The sequence below is a fragment of the Leucopleurus acutus genome (assembly GCF_964270905.1).
Source record: "Leucopleurus acutus genome assembly, chromosome: 2".
Taxonomy (NCBI): domain Eukaryota; kingdom Metazoa; phylum Chordata; class Mammalia; order Artiodactyla; family Delphinidae; genus Leucopleurus; species Leucopleurus acutus.
The window spans coordinates 106,167,949-106,187,426 of record NC_139143.1 but is presented as its reverse complement, the minus strand read 5'-3'; positions in this window follow the sequence as shown (position 1 = coordinate 106,187,426).

Sequence of the window (19,478 nt, the reverse complement as noted above, 5' to 3'; positions counted from 1 at the left end):
ATTGGAGTTTTAAGAGAGAGAGAAAATGTGAAACCTTTACCTAAGAGACTAAGAAAGTTAATGAAGTGAGGAAATGTGATAGAATTGCTTGTAACGAGGTCAGTGTAGATGAATTTAAAATTATATTGATCAGCATTGCTGTCTTTCTTCTGACCAAGTTCAGATGCTTGGAGCAAGATAAAAGTCCATTAATTGAATTTAATCAGGGTTGGGGTGTTCACAAGTAATTACACTGGAGAGATACTAATTCCAGATACTAGAGAAATCAAAGATGGTTTCTTGGCAGGAAACGGGTGTGAGGTGGATCCTGAGTTTATATAGGCCTTGAGTAGCCAAAATGTTTGAACAGTCTCTCCAAATAGAAGAAAATTATGGAAAAATAAGTCTTAAGTGGGTAAACAATAACACAGATTATCAAATAATGGGGTCTTATTAGTCTGTATATTATGTAGAGCTATTTTAATGGAGTGGGGAGGGATGAGTGGTAGTGAAAAGGAGGGAAAGGGGAGAAAACTATACCTTCAGAAGGGACCAGGTTTTGGTGACCTTTGCCTGCTGTCTTATGTAACACACGAAAAAATCATGGACTTTGATGACAGAAACTCTTTTGGTTGTACCTCTTAGGCACCTATAACTCAGACATTTTTCTGGGATTGAAAAACCTGCACCAAATTTAAGAACTAAACTAAAATTGACAAAGGCAAAAAAAAAAAATCTTTATCTGTTTGGGCAAGATTTTAATATTTAGATTTCTCTGAAGGAAACAAAATAAATCAATGGAAAATAAGATTGATTTAGCAACCATATAATCAAAACTAAATTTCAGTGTGTTTATTTTTCTTCTACTTCATTTTTGAAAATAAGTGCTTTCTTTACTTTCTCTATCTGATACTGTGGAGGACAGAAATAATATTAGCTTATGCCTTATAATAAATCAAAATGATATCATTATTCATCTCTCCTTGCCCGACCCCTCTACCCTCACCCTATTCCATTAAAGGAATTAAAGCGATATAGAAAGCAAAAGGTTCCCTCCTAAATTTTCAAAACTTGTCAAATTTATATCCCTAAAAGATTTAACATAGGAAGAATACATTTGGTTTTGATTTATTAGGATCTATATTTCCCTTCAAAAGATGAATAATACTCCCAAGTACAGAAGATGAGATGACCAGGATTGCACTGGATGTCCTCAATTTTTTTTTTCATTCTAAAATCTTATAACCGTGGGTAATTAAATCAGCATAATCAATAGCTCATGAATAAGCCACCATCAATAGCTTCATTTTAAAGTTCTTTGCATGACTTTTTTTTCTATTAGGTGCTTATAGTTCATAATTTTTTGCCTTTAAGTTGTGAGAAGAAATGTAAATTGTATTTCTTTATAAATGATTTTCTCTAAAAATTTCTTCTAAATGGTGTGGAAAGAATATCATGGCTAAAACACACAAGAATTATTGCCCAAATATCATAGTGTCGCCACTGTAACAGCATAGTAATACACAACTCATAAGGAATATACTTTGGTGCTTAAATGTTTGTCCTTTTGTATTTGTCCAGAGAAATCTAAGCTATACAATGTATATTTCATAAGTCAGGCACTATGTTGAACGTTTACATTGTTATTTAATTTGTACAACATCAATATACGGTGTTACTATTCAGTATTATCTATGAAGAAATTCAGCCTCAGAGAAATAAAGTATTTTCCCAATATCGCATAGATTCTTAAGCAAATAGTTACACAGATAGGTAAAATAATGCCTACATGAGCTATTGCCAATTATGCAGCTCATAATGCTTACATGAGCTATTGCAAATTTAGGGAGAACACTTTAGGGAAAAAGAAATGATTATACATATTGAAAAGATATATCATAAACTGTGACTAGATATTTACTGTTTACTTACGGAGTGTGTTATAAAATGACTTTCAACATCAGAAACTTAACCAGCTCAATGCCAGCAACGCTTTTAAATGGAAGAGTCTATCATCTCTGATGTTTGTATAATGATTTTGATTTTAGAATCTATCTTGACTGAATAGAAGAAATTATCATATGAAAAGCTTGTCTTCCAGACATTTGTGCGCTCTATAGAAGTAGTAAAGGGAGGCACCAGGGTGACAGCAATCTGTAGGAGGAAGACAATATAGTCAACTATAGATGGCATGACTAGAAATCTCCTTCTTAAGGAATTTGATGTGTTGATAGTGATTTGGGACTCTTTAAGGGTTTATCACTTGGAATATTGGCAAGAGTTCAAGTCAAAGGAGAGTCAACAGTCCTAAGATTATATATATGAGGTCTCAGAAACAGACCAGTATCCTAATACTGTTTTAAAAGAAATCATTTCCATCACTTTTATTGACTCTGTGACACCAGGACTCATAAGAAGTCTACATATTCTACATCTGTTAGATGAAGACAAGGGAGGCTATTCTGATGGAATTCCATTAGAAGGACTTTTTGTTATTAAGCTAGATTTTAAGACTGCTTGATTTAAATGCCCTCACACAGGAAATTAGGAATCAATTGCTGTACTGAAGAATATTTATGACATAGAAGACATTATGCTTCTGAAATTTTTCATATGTTTTAATTTTTTAATTTACTTTATATTCCTTGAGTTTGCTTTGTTATTCTTTTTAAAGTTCTTGAGCTGAATCGCTAGTTTATATCTTCTTTAATAATGAAGAGATTCAAGACTAAAATGATTATTTTCTCTGAGAAATGTTTTTTTCCAAAATTTTTTAATTTATTAATTTTAGAAAATTTTAAACGTATACAGAAGTAAGACAGTGTAATAAACTCCCATGTGGGTCTATTACCCAGCTGCAAATATATCAACTGATGACCAGTCTTCTTTCATTTATAGGTCTTCAGCTAGATCTCTCACCATTGGATTATTTTGAAGAAAATCTTAGACATCATATCATTTCATCTATAAGTACCTCTAAAATATAAGCATTCTTATATAACTTGATATGTCTTTTAAGTATCTTATACTCTACAAATCTCTCTCTCTCCATCTTTTTATTAAAGAAACCTGACTTTTTCTTCTATTATTCTATAGTTTCCCAAGACCGGATTTTGATGATTATTTTCCTTAGGTATCATTTATCATATTTTTTGTCCCTTATTTCCCTGTAAACTGGTCCTTATCAGAGCAGATTTGATTTCAACCAAAGGTGGAATTATGTATAATACTTCCATCAAGAAACACATAATGTTGATTGTGCTTTTGTCATATTAGCAACCATTGTTGATCATTGCCTGGATTGTTTACATTAGATTTGCATTAGGGTTGCAGAATAGTAATTTTCACTTTTATCATTCCTTTTACATTTATTAGCCTCAAAATTTCCATAAGGAGAAATATTCACTCATCAATTATTTGTTTTATTCTGAGCTGTAGATCTTATGTGAAGGACAAGATAAATAATTGATTACTTTCTTTTTTACGTTTTTCAAAACAGTGCATTTGTTTCCTAGTACCTTCATAGTTATCCAAGGATTTTTTTTTTTTTTAATTTGCTTGGGTGGAGTGGGGAAAGCACTTACCCTTATGAACTCGTAGATTTAAATATATTTGATGTATTTCAACCCAGAGCACATATTATTGTTTTTCAAGATGCTCACCTTTGTCCAGTGGAAATCTTTTCATGTTTGTTCTGGAGTCATTTTGACATGAACCCAGTACACCATGAAAACTTCCTTACTTTCTTTTATGAAAGATGTTCTGGACTCATATTGTACATGTGTACATTTCCTGACCCAGAACTGAAATCAGCTGTCTTCAGTGAGTTCTGGCTCCTTTTGGCCGAAAATAACATCCAGAGACCACAATCACAGCTCTGAGGTCATAGCTCATAAGCTTTAATAGAAGCTTCTTGTCATTATTTTCTAAATAGCTATAATTGCAACTTTAATTTCTTCTTTGACCTAAGGGATACATTTTAAAATTTTCTAAGTAGTCAAATGTTTTTGATAATTATCTCCTTACCCTTTGTGTTATTATTTTCTTGATCAAAGAAAATCACCTGTACAACTTTTGCTTTTCATAGTTTAATGAGGTTTTGTTGACCTAACATAATATTTGAAAATATTTCATCAGCTCCAGAAGAGAAAGTATTGTATCTTTTGTATGATGCTTAAGTTTATTATATATCACTTAAACACACTTATATCTATATTACTTAGATCCTGGTACTTTGCAATTTGTCCACCTGGAAAGCTGTGTATTACGTAAGGACCTAAAATAAAAGGGACTCAGATAAGTTAGAAGTAAGTTTATTTCTCTCCTTTGTAATAGTCCAAGCATAAGCAATCAAGGCAAACATGCAGGTCCTTTCATCCTGCCGTTCTGCCATTTCTAGGAAGTTGTTCTCATCCACATGGAAGATGGCTCACCACCATGTTCACATCTCAGCCAGCTGGAAAGGGAATGGGGGCATAGGGGCAGATATACCTCTTCCTACTAAGGACATGACTTAGAAGTTACATATACAAATTCTGCTCACATCCTTTGGATCAGAATGTGGTACATAGCCACACTAAGATGCAAGGGAGTCTGGGAAAAGGAATGCTTATTTTAGGTAGCTCTGTTAAAATACCCTTATTACAAAAGAAGATGAGAAATGATATTGGGTCAGGGGTGTCAATTAGCAGTTCTAGTATAGCCCGAAAGATGCTTTATCCTTGAAATCACAATTTCTCCAATATATTTATAGGTTTGGTCTCTTTCATTGATCCTGGCTTTTGAAGTATAATGTTTCCCTTTGATCTAGATATAGGCTTTATTTCTAATTAGGTAAATCTTCTTCATTATATCTGGACTCTTCTGTCCTACATGTATGGTCATTTTCTTCAAGCCCACTCATTTCCTTAGGATCTAAATCTGTTTAGTTTGGATTACAAGCACGTAAGTATATAATTACAAAGCACATGTTTCCTATTAGTGGAAGGCTTTGAGCTGGATGATTACTATGGCTGAGAAGAGAATCTCTAATTTTTGGTGGAAACTTAGACGGATGACCTCTAAGATTCTTCTTAACTCTAGGAATCTCTGATACTATAAAATGTTCATAAGATGTTGAACTTATTTTCTCTTTTGTGCACCTCATACGGATCTTATGGACTCTATGAAACCAAAGTAAGATACGGGTATGTTATTTGTAGGGAAATGTTTGCCTACATGGATCTTACCATCTTGAATGAGTTTCTTCCTTACTGAAGCTTTTATGAATCTCCTGAATCTTTATAAGCAGAGTCCCCTAGAGTCACCGTTCTATCTCTTTCCCAAGGTGGTATCTCATGAACATATGACTGGGTGTCTCTTATTGCCAGGAGGTTTCAATAGGTACTTATTTATTCATATTTGGTTGTGTCCTTACTGTGTGCCAGACTCTGTTGTAAAACAAAGGTGAAAAAGACTTGGATGTGTCCTCATGAATCTTATAGTCTAAATACCATGATATGGGCATATGATTAGAAAGTTTCTCTTGAAAATATTTTAGCTCTGTGTACATACATATATAATACATACAGCTGTGGACAGTAGAAAAAGGTTGATTCTCATAAAGTCTTTAAAGTTAGCTACCAGTGAAGTAAAAAGTCATGTTTACATAGACCAGTGTTAATATCAGTTCAGCCTACTGAAAAAGTGGAAACTCCTAAGATATCTTGAGCTACTGATTAAATAACTGAACAACTAATAAATCAGTCTAGAAATTTTGGGTGGAAATAAGACAGAGTAGTTTTTTAAAATTCCTATATATTGACATAGAATTATAGAATCCTACAGGAGTCCAGTAGCCTAACACGTATCTAATGTACACATGTATCACCAGAGTTTTCCCTTCACTGTTTTGGGAAAAAAATTATGTAACAGTACTAAAGTACTTTCATAAAATCAGAGGCCAGCTTTCAAACTGAGTGAAAGTATTAGTTCTATAAATCATGTGTTTGTATTTTTGTAATATTTAAGTGGTGATTTGCAAACCACTTTGTGAGGTTTAGTGCAAAAGAAATTTATTGAGACAAAATGCGCTAAATCTTAACGAAAAACTTAGTCAAGCACTCACAGTCCATGCCCAACGGGCATGCAACCTAATTAGACTGATTGGCCTAATGCAGTCCTAAGAACTCATCCTACATTAACCACTCAGTTAACCACATTTTAAAACTGGGCCAACAACGTTAAAATCTCATAGGGTTCATTATGCCTTAGTGCAAACCGGGCATCTCTAAAATCGCAAATGACCTGAGAAGATAAAGAGTACTGGCAACAAATTTACATTATAATGCTGACCCAGACACCTGCCAAAGGATATGTCTCTATTACGCTTGTTTGTATCAACTTCCCCATCAGCCTCAATCCAATGTTTTTATAGCTACTTGTTGGTGGTAGATCTGCTTTATGGGCTGTGACTTAAGATCATCTATCCTACATACCTCGCTAAGCTAGGTCAATTTTTAAATGGAAAGTTACCAATGACTATGAAAAATATTTTTGACACAAGCTGGGAATATAAGGTTTGTATTATACCTGACATGTATACATAGGTGTCTGCCACACTAAACAGGAAACATTAAGAGTAAGATGGAGAGATGTATCAGCTGGCACTGAGCCCTGGATCAAGAACTATCTAAATAAGTCTACCTTGAAGCGAACACAGCTACAGAGAGCATCCCTCCCGCTCTCCTTCTGGAGTCTTTAGGCAGAATAAGAGTCTTAGATAAAACTCCTAAGGCACTTAACTCTTATGTGCCATGAAAAAGACCTGGAAGGTACCACATGTCCTCAGAGTGAAGTTGATGTGGAGATGTAGAAGTAGTTGGGCATCCAGCTACGGTACCTCCCAGAGGTTCCATAGAGGTCTGGCAGGGATTAAATGTACTATAGCCGAGCACAACCAAGTACAGAACCCTGCAGCCACACATAGGACCTTTTAGCGCTTGTAAGTGAATGAAACTTTGAGTCAAGAGCGGAGGATCTCTGGGTCCTGATCAAACCAAAGAAGATGCAACAAATTCCCCAATCACAGACATTAGCACAGTATGCCAGCAGGGCATACAGGGACCTGTGTGCAGACCTGTCCCTCCCATCCTCTCAATCACCATGGGTTATGTAGCCCTTTACATCTCACAACTTGAGACCATTTTGGACATATCAGGACAAGGACAGAGAATCTGGAAGATGGAGAATTTGCTTGAGTAAGACTATTATCTAAAAAAAAAGTTTAAGTTATTGGATCGATGTAAGTTACTGGATTAAACTAAATTATATTTTCCCTACTCACCAGCATTGTTGGAGAGGGTGGCAGGAAGGTGGTTTCAAAGAAAGATTACATCAGTTATCGGACATAAGGCATATATGGGTGTAAACTTGGGACTTATTTGCAAATATCTACACTAAGTGCACAATTAAGTAGTCATGCCTTTGTTACCAATTGCCATGGTGGACTTTGGCCGTGTTAGGATGGTCAGGAGTCCTTGTTTGGGAGTGTCCCTATGCAGTCTGCCTGTGCCCCATGGCTTTTGTGGGAGAGCTGAATCTGAAGTGAGCATGGGCTGTTTCTTCTCCTGGGATGCACTGGTGGCTGCTGCCTTGGTGAGAGGTAAGCCTGGCAAGCTGGAGGGACAAGAGCCAAAGCCCTGTGAATTCTGGGGCTTCTCCCAGGATCAGTGGCTGTTGCCTTGCTCTCATGGGGTAAGGCTGGGGCCCAAGGGGCCCTGAAGGAGTTGGGCTTCTCCTGGCAGCCATAGCAGTCTCTCTTTGGTTGGGGGCATGTGTGGGGCCCAAGGTGCTGGAGCAGCTCTCCTGAGCTGGCTTCACTTTTCCTTGGGGCAAACGATGGTGGTCTCCACCTTAGCAGGGAGCAGTGTCGGAGCAAGATGGACGAGCAGGAAGCTGATGTGGCTTTGGAGGGTGTATTGGGGAGGTTTTGGCAGGCCGGCTGGAGCATCAGGCAGCTTTCAATCTGCTGCCTCTGCACTGGGACTGGGAACAAGCTAGTCCATGCTTGTGCTCTTCAAGAGTGGAGGCTCCGTTTCTTACAGCCCTCAGGTAAGCCCACTAGTTTTCAAACTAGTCACGGGGGCTTATCTTCCCAGTGCCAGACCCCATAGCTGGGATGCCTAATATGGGGCTCGTATCCCTCTCACTTCTTAGGGAGGATCCCCAAGCCTGTGAAATCCCCCTTCTCTTCTGGGTCCCCGCTTAGGGGTGTGGGTCCCAACTAGATTAATTCTCCTTCCATCCTGCCAGACTCTGTGTGGTTCTTTCCTCATAGCCTTGGTTGTAGAAGAGCTGTTCTGCTAGTCTTCAGGTAATTCTCAGTGAGAGTTGCCATATATGTAGTTGTAGCTTTGATGTGTTTGTGGGCTCCCTGAGTTGAGCTCAGGGTCTTCCTAGTCTGCCATCTTGACGCCCCTCCACCAATGATATATTATTAAGGGAAAAAATACATTCTAACACATTAGTGGGCACTAGTATAATGGATGCCCCACTTTATAATTTTAAGGTATGTGTGTTCACATGAACAGAAAAATCCCTGAGAGGTTCCCATGACAATGTTAACAGTAATGTCTCTTGGAAGTGGAGTAACCAGTGATTTTCATTTACTTTTCCCTGTATAAGTATTGTATAAAATATTTGCAATGACATGCTTTGTATTTATACTTTTAAAAAACCACCCAAGCTATTTCTTAGGAAAAAAAATCCTTAAAGTTTATATATAACACTGTGAGTAAATGATCAAACACCATTATTATAAACCATACAAGGGGCATAATCACCACAAGTTCTGTATTAATAGGCATGCTCTTCTCCCATGCTGTAAGACAGAGAGAAATATGATGTGAATGAATCAACAAGTTCTTCCACTGTGATTGTGAGGGTCCTGAACTGGACATTATTGGAGAACACAATTATTCCCTTTTTCCTTAACTCTGTAGAAGGAAGAAGATTTTGTAACACTCTTGAGAAAGGAGCAGCACTTACTGATTTTATTAATGAGAGTAACTTATATGAAATCACTTAGTCTCTACAGCAACTCAGTTAGGGACTTTGGACCCTTGACCACAAGAAAGCATTGCCTTTCTCCAGCACGGCAGTACATATTTTCTGATACTATCTCTAATCCTTCATTTGCTCTTCTCTATTGGAGGATAAGTGATTTAACTGGCTGGTGAGGTGAGGAACTTTTTTACGGATAGATGTATCCTATTTAAATGTGGATAATAGGTAATTCATCTCTCTTCTCTCTCTCGCTTTCTCTCTCTCTTTTAGTTTAACCCTAATTTTGTAAACTTCAGGAAATATCTTCACCTCCTGAATCCTTAAAATAGTCCTTGGTAACTAGGAAATAAACATGCCTACCTTTAAACTCTTGGCGTAGGATCTGGCCCCCCATAAGTACTCAAAAAGGTTAGGTTGCTATAATTAATATTATGGTTGTTGCTTTAGAGAAGGAAAGACAGTCATTTAAGAAGTGAGTAAAATTTTAAAAGCTCAGCTGGTTCTCACTGAAAGAGCAGGGGAACAACAGAGAGAAATAGAACCCTGAAGGCAAATGGAAACCTGTGGGAAAAAGAGACAGCAGGAAGCAGTGTTTGGGATGCTAGGAAGAAACATAAGGGATTCAACTTCTACCAACTCTAACACTCTGGGAATGCAGAATTGGACAAAGTGCACACAGGAAAGATATATTTATCCTCTGTTAATCCACAAAGGGCACAAACATTGGAAAAATCAATGGCAACTTTCAGTCAATAATATACTGAAGGAAAATCTCCAGCTGAGGCAAATATGAAGGTGAGGGAAAGATCCCACTAAGACACAGGATTCTTAGGCCCAAGGAATTCCAAAAGAAGAGGCTGCAACAGAAAATGACACACTGCTAAAAATGCCTTTCGATATTTCTGAGGTTGAAGAAATCCAAACACACAGCAGAAGATTGACATTGTGGAGAATGTGATGCAATGAACTCTGGAGTGTTGGCTCTTTTAAAATGTAGGGTACCCAGCTCTCAAGGAGGAGGGGAGGTTGTATCCCCAGGCGGCATGCTCATTCCTCAGCATCCACATGCCAGAATCATGCTGGAAGAGTACGACTCAAGGGAGATATGGAAGTGAAAAGTTGTGAAATGAACATAAAGTGAAAGATGAGAGCTTCAAATAAGGCCTGGAGGCTGAAGAGGCTATCACAGCAAATTTGTAATTTTTGGAAAATGTAGGAACATATGAAATGTGAGAAACAGTGTCATCATTAACCTCTTAATGGAAGCATTCTCATAACTGAATTTAAGTTCACGGTGTAAGGACTCAAAATAAACTGGCCTAGACTATCAGGCATTCTGGCAAGACAAATCAAATCTACTCTACTTTTTTTTTTTCTGCTATGGTTCAGTGCTGACAGTTGCACTGTGACATGATATTATGTATGGGGATAACTGCTGTGGGAGGATTGAAATTATTTTGTCTCTTTCAAATTGTATGAGTGAAGACTGCAGCTGAAATCATCTTACATGTCCTATAGACCCTGGATTCTTTGTCTGATAACACATCACACGTGAGTGTGAATTAAAATTGGAGTCATTAAATTTTGAAGTTGTTGGAGAGGCTACACCTATTCCCATAGGAAAAGGCCAGCCTGCTCCTAAAAGGACCCTGATTGCATGTGATTGAAATCCTTCTTGCTGAAAATAGAAAGAAAAACATTGAAGAGGCAAGAGTTTGGACTTTTGATTTCCTGGAAGTTTCATTAACTTGAATCAGATTTTGCTTCTGGTCTTTCATTTCTCTCTAGGAATACAATACTGAGAAGAGTTTCATGTTGTGCAAGTGTGTGATATAGTTTGAAGTTAAACTGTATTATTGGCGCTACTTTTGCTTTTATATGGACTTTTTGTATAGTTTCTAATAAGAAGCATTTGACAATGTAGTGGGGCATAATTTGAGGTTAGAACTTGAACAGGGAATGAGTTTTTGGCCATGAGTACATTGTACCCTGTGAGTTACATCAATCAATGGCTTATTCTAAGCTTTGTCAGAACTTTCTGAGTTCAAAAGCTGAACTCTTCACTATTGACCCAGAAGGAGGCCGAGAGGGGCAGTGGTGGGCCATGGGGCACCTCTAATACTCTGCTAATTCCTCCTCTGAAGAGGTATAGTCACAACCCTGGACGACCATAGGCTTGGTTATTAAACACACACAATTAAATAAGCACAAAGTTTGGGAGTATTGGGGAAGAGAACTCATTCCCTGACTTCCTTCTCCTTTTCTCCGTGGAGAGAGCATGGTACGTCACATATTCCACACATAGGAGCAGAGGTAAAATATCTGATTGGTGAGATCTAGGGGAGCTTAACATCTGTGAGCCACACTTACTGTGAGGCAGTGTCACTTTGTTGAAATACTGCTGCATTGCTAAGTAATCACCACCAATTCTCAAGTGCTGAGGGCCTGACCACCTTGCACGCCCACACGTGTGGTCACCAAACTGAAAAGTGTCCTGGTGAGCTGAGCTTGCCCTCTGTTCTCTCTAACCTAGCGTCTCTGCCTGTGAATGAGTGAATACTTCCATGGGACCGAGGAGACTCCATTCAGGAGGGGCCATAGGAAGTACCATCCTGGCCTCAGATCCAGACTGGGTTCTCAATCCCACTCTATCAATAAAATCGGTATCAATACTTAATTGTGTTCCTTATTTATCCCCTCAATTCTGTTTCTCAGTTAGCTAGAACCAGGAGGAAAGGACGGTGAGCAATTAATAACCAACAATTTTTACAACAAAAATATGTCCATTTTTATTGATATAATTTTATTGATATAGCTACTTCATGGCTCTAAGAATAATTTTCAAAACTTAATCAAAGAGAGATAGGGAACTAAGAAAGAATAAGGAAACTAAGATTAAGACGAGATAAAGAACTGAAAAATGACAGAAATTTTATAATAAGCCCGACCAAATTGACAAATGATTTTTTCCATTTCTGGTTTCAGAGGGGGAGAAATAAAGGCAGTCACTGAATATGTTTAAAATGTATAAATGGGTGCCTATATGGATGGGTGGTTAGAGTTTTGCAGGGGAAAATCTCAATTTTAGAGAAAATTTTAAAAATGTTATCCTATTGTAAATTATCCTCGCTCTGGCCTTGACCTACTCAATATAGGAAAATCCAACCTTTGCAAAATTTCTTCTCCTAGCATTGCATCACATCCTTCCATACTTCCAACTCAACACACCTGGCCACAGATAAGTTGGAGATTCCCCAGGAAGTGTCTTACAAATTGTCAGGAAGAAGACCTAACATACAGCATCCATGCTGCTCTGTTGACGCTGTATGCTCTATGTAATGCTCCACTGATGCAAAAGTCGCCATTCTCAAGAATGCAGAGGCGGATGACCACCACACAGCTACAGTGGTGGTGAGAGTCTTTCCTGCTGCTTTCCTGGGTTCCCAAGACCTCTGAGTGTCCACTCTGAGCCCTTAGTTACAACAAAGGTCTGTGTGGTCCATGAAAGGATGTGGGAGCAGTCTTACTTCCCTCTTGAATATTTTTTAACAAATTTTTACTACAATGGTGGAAATTAATGTTGCCTGTGTCACGAAGTCTTACAGCATTTAGCCAAAGAAGTCTTTCTATGTTAATTTATAGGTCCTTGAAGCTAAGCCTAGAATGAAATCATGCATCAACCAAGACTTGTACTGAGTCCCTCCTCCTCTGATGACTAAAATCTTTGTTACTGGATCTAAGCCATTTGCCTGCTTTCTTCTTCTTTGGAATCAACTCTCTATATATAGTTTTTAATCTCTTACTCACAGTTAGGCTTCTTTGAAGCCAACTCATCAATTCATCAGGCATGATCAGATATGCTTGAAGTTCAGCAATGAACACAGTTTATATTCTTTTCCAGAAAGCTTCTCAGTCACTAAGAAACTCTGGCAGATCTATTCTACAACTTATCTAACTATGCCTGAATCCCAGCATCGGGCAGCACAAAGGTAGTAGCTTAATGTGAGCTTCCTGCTACATGGTTTATAATTCTATAGAAACAGAACATAGAATCATGTAGCTTAAAGGGACCCAGGAGACAGCACCTCAATACCTCATTAACTGCTAGCAATATCACATGAAACATGTTTTTATATAGACACATATACATGGGAGTTAAATTGGTTTACTAGGAAATTCTTATTGCTCTTTATTTGCTGAGTCAATGGCTATTCCCACAAGTACAGCTGCAGGTCCAATAGCATAACTGTCAGCTGAACTAATTGGCCTTTTGACATAGTGCCGTGATTAGCAGTCTCAGAAACATTAATCACTTTGATTGGCCACCGTGTATAAGGACTGGTTTAATTCTTAAGCTGCTTTAGGAAAATGTTGGTCATAATTCTACCATATGTATGAAAATAGTCTTGAGTTTCTTTGGGTATGGAAGACTTCTCTTTTTCAAACCATTTAAAAATAACTGTCATGGACTTAGAGGATATTATGCTTACTGAAATAAGCCAGACAGAAAGACAAATACTGTATGTTATCACTTATATATGGAATCTAATAAATAAAACAAGCTAGTGAATATAACAAAGCAAGAAACAAACACAGATATAGAGAAAAAGCTAGTGGTTACCAGTGAGGAGAGGGCAAGGGGTAGGGGCAAGATAAGGGATAGGATATTAAGAGGTACAAACTGCTATGTGTAAAATAAATAAGCTACAAGAATATATTGTACAGCATAAGGAATATAGCCAATGTTTTATAATAACTATAAATAGAGTATAATCTTTAAAAATTGTGAATTATTATGTTGTACACCTGAAACATATATTATTGTAAATCAACCACACCTCAATAAAAAAATAATAAAACTTTTAAAAAAGTAGCTTCTAGGAAAAAAATAATGTCTTTCCATAACCTTTTTCTAAGTAAAATAACTTTTAAAATTTCTGGGAAATTAAGTTCATATATAAAATATAACTTCTTATCAAAGTGGAATAAATACCTAAGTGTTGCTTTGGGATCCTAAACTAGGTGAAAATGGATGGCAAAAGGAGAAACAAACACCACTGAGGCAGAAACAAGTAAAGTTTGGTCCAAGGGAAAAAGAGGATCACAAAGAGAATGGAGGATGAAAATTATTTAAATAAAATAACAATTGAAGATACAAGGGACTTTGAAACCATCTATTGATGAAATTCCTCTCATCAATCTGCAAAATAATGATTAGGGTCTATGGTTACTGTCAGACAATGTGAGATTGCTGAAAATTAAATATTTTTGTATTTCAATGATAAGAAGGCATATGAAGATGTAAGTGTGAAAGCAAGTGCTCTCTTTCACTTGGCAGCATTATCAACTAAAGGAAAGGTATTTGACTTTGGAATGTGGTATCTGAACATAAAAGAAATGAAAAGAGAGTACAAGTCAAAGATTTAAGAAGAGATTTGGAAAATGAGCGTACAAAATAAATATATCAAATAAAATAGAAATTGATGCCTCTTACACCCACCAAAGTGGTTCAAAGGAAAATACATAAAATACCAAGTAAAGGAATTGTCAATAAGTGCTAATGGGAGTGTAAATCTGTGTAATTACTTTGGAAAACTGGTACTATCCTCTAAAGCCAAACATATGCATGTCTCATAACTTAGCAATTCTACTCCATGTCTCCAAATATCACACACTAGAATGCTCATAGTAGCACTGCTAGTAATATTCCCAAATATGGGAAATTACTCACATGTTCATTGACAGGAAAATACTAAATTAACTTTGTTAGGTTCACATAATGGAATAATATGCAGCAGTGAAAATTAAACTACAACTGTATGCAACAATAGGAAAAATGAGAGTGAAAAGACACAAAAGAGTATGTAGATTACAAAACAAAAAAAAACAGTTAACTATCTATGCTGTTAAAAGTCAGTATAGTGGTGCCCTTATAGGAGAGAGGGTGGTAATGACAGGAGGAGGAATGAGGGGGTCTAGGAACACCAGCGTGACCTCCAAACTATAATAAACCTCTTCTATTCTTTCCTCTTTACCACGTTACCATCACCTTTTGCCTAGACTATGAAGACAGCGTTATAACTGGTTTCCTTCTGTTCCTGCTTCCCTTTAAACTATTCTCCACGTCATGGCCAGAGTGATCTTTTAAAATAAAAATCTAATTATGTCACTCTCTTGTTTTAACCCCCTCCTGTGGCTTCTCCTCATCCTCAGAATAAATTCCCAATGTCCAGCAAGTACTGAATGGTCTTGAATGATCTGGTCTCTGCCTGCTTCCTCAACTTCATTGTTTATTATCAAAATGGCCTTCCATCTGCTCCCCAAACATACCTACTTTTTTCCTATCTTTTCACTAGTTATTTGCTCTGACTGAAATGCCCTTTCTTCCTGGACCTTCATATGCTTGGTTCCTTTATGGATTCATACCTCAGTTCAAATCTTACCTCCTTGGAAAGACCATCTCTAAGCCATTGGTTAAATGCAGCTCCATCCTGCCCCAGTCCACCAGCATATTTTTACCATGTCACTTTGTCTTATTTTTTTCACAGTATTTATCACTATCTGAAATCTTGTTAATTTCTGTTTTTCATATTTATTGTCTGTCTTCATTAATAAAATATGGAGTGCATAAAAGCTAAGACTCTGTCTTTTCATCTTGTTTACTGCTTTTCCTCAAGCTCTAAACACAGTGCCTGGCACAAAGGAGGTGCTCAGTAAATAACTGAAAGCCTTGAGGGGCTTCAGGGAGATGGGGCTGAAGGGGTAGAGCTCTCAGAGGTTGTCAGCTGCAGTTAGAGCAGAGAGACCCAGAGGAGACATGGTGCAACAGCGCTCACCAGGCCCAAGGAATGGTGGAACTGGGTGACTGGATTGCTTCCTTCCAATCTTTGATATATTTGCAAGATACAACTTTATGTGGTAGAAAAGGGGGATCATAAACTACTCAGAATACCTAGTTTTTTGTGTATAACTATCCTCAGTTGGACATAAATTGAAGACAAGGTTCTGCCTCTTATTTATTCAAAAATATGTATTAAGTACGTACTGTGTGCCAAGCAATGTAACACTGCTAAGTGTACCTTTAGGTATAAATAATGGAGTAATAACCTCTGTCCTCATGGTCCTTATGTCCTTGTTGAAGAAATGGGTACTAAACAAACATGAACCAAACTTACAATTCCAAAAACTATACCCTAGATGTCCTTCAATGGGTGACCGGATAAACAAACTGTAGTATACCCATATCGTGGAATACTAGCCAGTGACATAAAGGAATGAACTATTGATACATAAAACAACCTGGATGACTCTTCAGGGAATTAGGCTGGGTGAAAAAAACCAATACTAATAAGTCACATACTGTATGATCTCATTTCTATGACATTCTTGAAATGACAAAATTATAGAAATGAAGAACAGATTAATGGTTGCCACCTGTCAAAGATAGTGTTGGGGAAATGGAGGTGCTTGTAATATTAAAGGCAACTCGGGGAATCCTTGTGGTGATGGAACTGTTCTGTATATTGACTATATTGATAGTAAAATCCTGGTTGTGATGTTGTACTGGAGCTTTCAAAGACGTTACATTTGGAGGAAACTAGGTGAAGGGTATGAGGCGTCTCTCGGTACTGTTTCTGACAATTGCACGTAAACCTCCAATTCTATATAACAAAAAGTTTAATGTTTTAAAGTAGGACTGGTGTAAAAAAAAATACCAAACTCTCCTACAGAATATTCCAGAGTCCCAGAGTCCAAGAGAGGTCATCTACTTAAGGTGTAGCACTGGTTCCTGAGTGCATAGCAGGGAAAGAATAGGTGGGAACAAGTGATATTTAGGGGGGAAGAGGATTGCCCATGTTATGGATAAAGAAATTTATATGTGGATTTGGTACACATAAAATGGACAGAATGGGAAGCAAAAAAATATTTGGGGTACGTTCTGAGAAAGCAAATATGCTATCATGTATGAATATTTGAAAAAGAAAAAATGACAAAGTGTCTTTTTGAAATGGGAGGCAATAGAAAGGAAAAGGATGAAAAGAATTTACTTACTGTGATTATATGAAATGCATTAGCTGAGGCTTAAAAGGTGAGGAGAAGTTAGCTAGGCTCTAAGGGGACAGAAATCAAGAGAGGACATGTTCAAGTTAGAAGTGTAGCATATGCAAAAGTTGGGAGCTGTGATTGTAGCGTGTATCTGAGGAAATGCTACTAACTGGGCTTGACTGAAGCTGAACATGAACTGTATTTATAGAGATTACAGAGGCTGCCAGGGCCAAGCCAGAACTGTCTTGTAAACCAAGCTAAGGAGTTGCATGTCTTTCTATCCTGAAAGTGGTAGGGAATTACTGGAGAAATATAAGCCTGTTTGATGATTCCTATCTCCTACCCTCTCCCTTCCTGTTTATTTTCCTTCCTTCCTTCCTTCCTTCCTTCCTCCCCACCTTTCTTCCTTCATTTCCTACTCTTCAGCAATGCACAGAACTAGACAGGGAGAGTACAGAAATAGGATGGTGTCTGCTCTAAGGGCTTATAGTGTATTAGAAAAAAAATGCATTTGCAGTTAGCTTACTGTTAGCTTAAAAACTTTTATTGAAGTAAAGTTGATTTACAATGTTGTGTTAGTTTCAGGTGTATGGAATTTATATTTTGTTTATGTTTGGTGACAGAAAAGGAAATGAAAATAAATTGTATTAAACCCTACAATATTCCAGCCTCTGTGTTTAACATTTTGCATGTATTATCTCATTTCATCCTCACTATTGCTATGTAAAGTAGGAAAATCATGTGCAAGCATATTAATATATTATATAAATGATTTTCATAATTAAAACTGGAATTTTGTCCTTGGAGTATTCAAAAACAGTCTAGACAGCCACCTGTTATGAGTACTCAAGTGAAACCCTGAGGGATGCTATAGCCCTTGGCTCAATGAATTTGTCAGCTTCTGTATATTTCAAAAAAAATCTAGACTTCTATAATCAGATGGAAGTAGTGGTGAACTCTTGCACTCTTCTCAAAGGAGTTAAATGTGATAATTTTTTTGAAGGAAGAAACTAATGTTTTATTGTGTCTTCTCACTAAAGATGCCATGCAATTCTCCCTGGGGTGTTGGTGGCTATTCTCATACCAGGGCCAGCTTCCAACGGAATAATTTTATCTGACTTGCCTGAGATTCCTGGGGATTTCACCTGCTTAAGACATTCTTCCCTTCTGATTTCAGTAGTTGCAGAGTTGTGTTAGTCAGATTTATACTTAAGCTTAAATGATGAGGAAAATAATAGCTTAAAGAAATCCAAGGCCCTCTAAATGGCTGCTGGTGCCCCATGCATGGAATACAGAAAGGAAAGAGTAGTGTCATCAAAAAAAAAAAAAAAGCCTTGAGCATTTCTAAGACAAGGAAATATTCCCAGGTACACAAATATCATGTCTGCTTTCAGAGAACTGTTTCCTCAATGGGAAAATTTTGATTCATCTCACTACAAAATGTTTTACTAAATCAGGAATATCATCTTTATGCAATTCTATGAAATCTTGGTTTATGATTAGTTGGTTTTGACTGATGAAAGTCAGTACATCAGAAAATACATCACTAATATAGAGCAGTAGAAATAATTTTGGAATAAGTGTTCCACATCCCTCTGTTCTAGCATAACCTTTGCCTCTACTCAGCTATTTGATCTGAAGCAAGTAGGTAACTTCACCCTGTGACTCTCCGTTTCATTCTCTGAAAATGAGGGAATTAGAAATATGACTTTCAAATTGTGTTTGATGCCTCAGGAACCACTTGGTGCTCAGCTGATCCTGTTTTCTGACGTCTGAGACTCTCTAAGCTCTGAGTCTAGAGCCCACCTGTGAGCGGTCAAGTGCAAAGGCAAGTCTGAGTGGCAATCCCGTTCGGCCTAATGGCTGGGTCATGACTGGAGAGGAGTGCATGCCAGACAATTCCTAATTTATAGAGAAGTCTCTCTAGATTGTGTGGGTTTCTGAAAATGAAATCAGCCAACTGACGCTCCTTTTCCAGAAGAAAAAAAAAGGTGAAACAAAAGACTATCAAAGTGATGTCCATGCCTAGTGATGATAAAGGCAGAGACTTTTTTTCTGTCATTCCATATACTGCCTCATTTGGGAAACTTCTCTAGAAACTACTTTGCTATGAGAGGATGAGAAGCCAGATCCTTTACATGTTTGTGAGATCACCTGATCTGAACACATGTTTCAGCCAGAATGGGCTGGTTCCTCAGAAAATCAAATATCATCTAAGCCAGAACTTCTGATCAAAACATCTGAAGGGAGATGCTACTCAATCTAATTTCTGTAAATCCTAAAATAGAATTTTAAAAGTCTAGCCAGATTCTGAGAGCAGTGAAATTATGCTGTAAGATACGAAAATGGCAGATACATGTCATTAGGCACTTGTCCACACCCATAGAATGTACAACATTAGGAGTGAA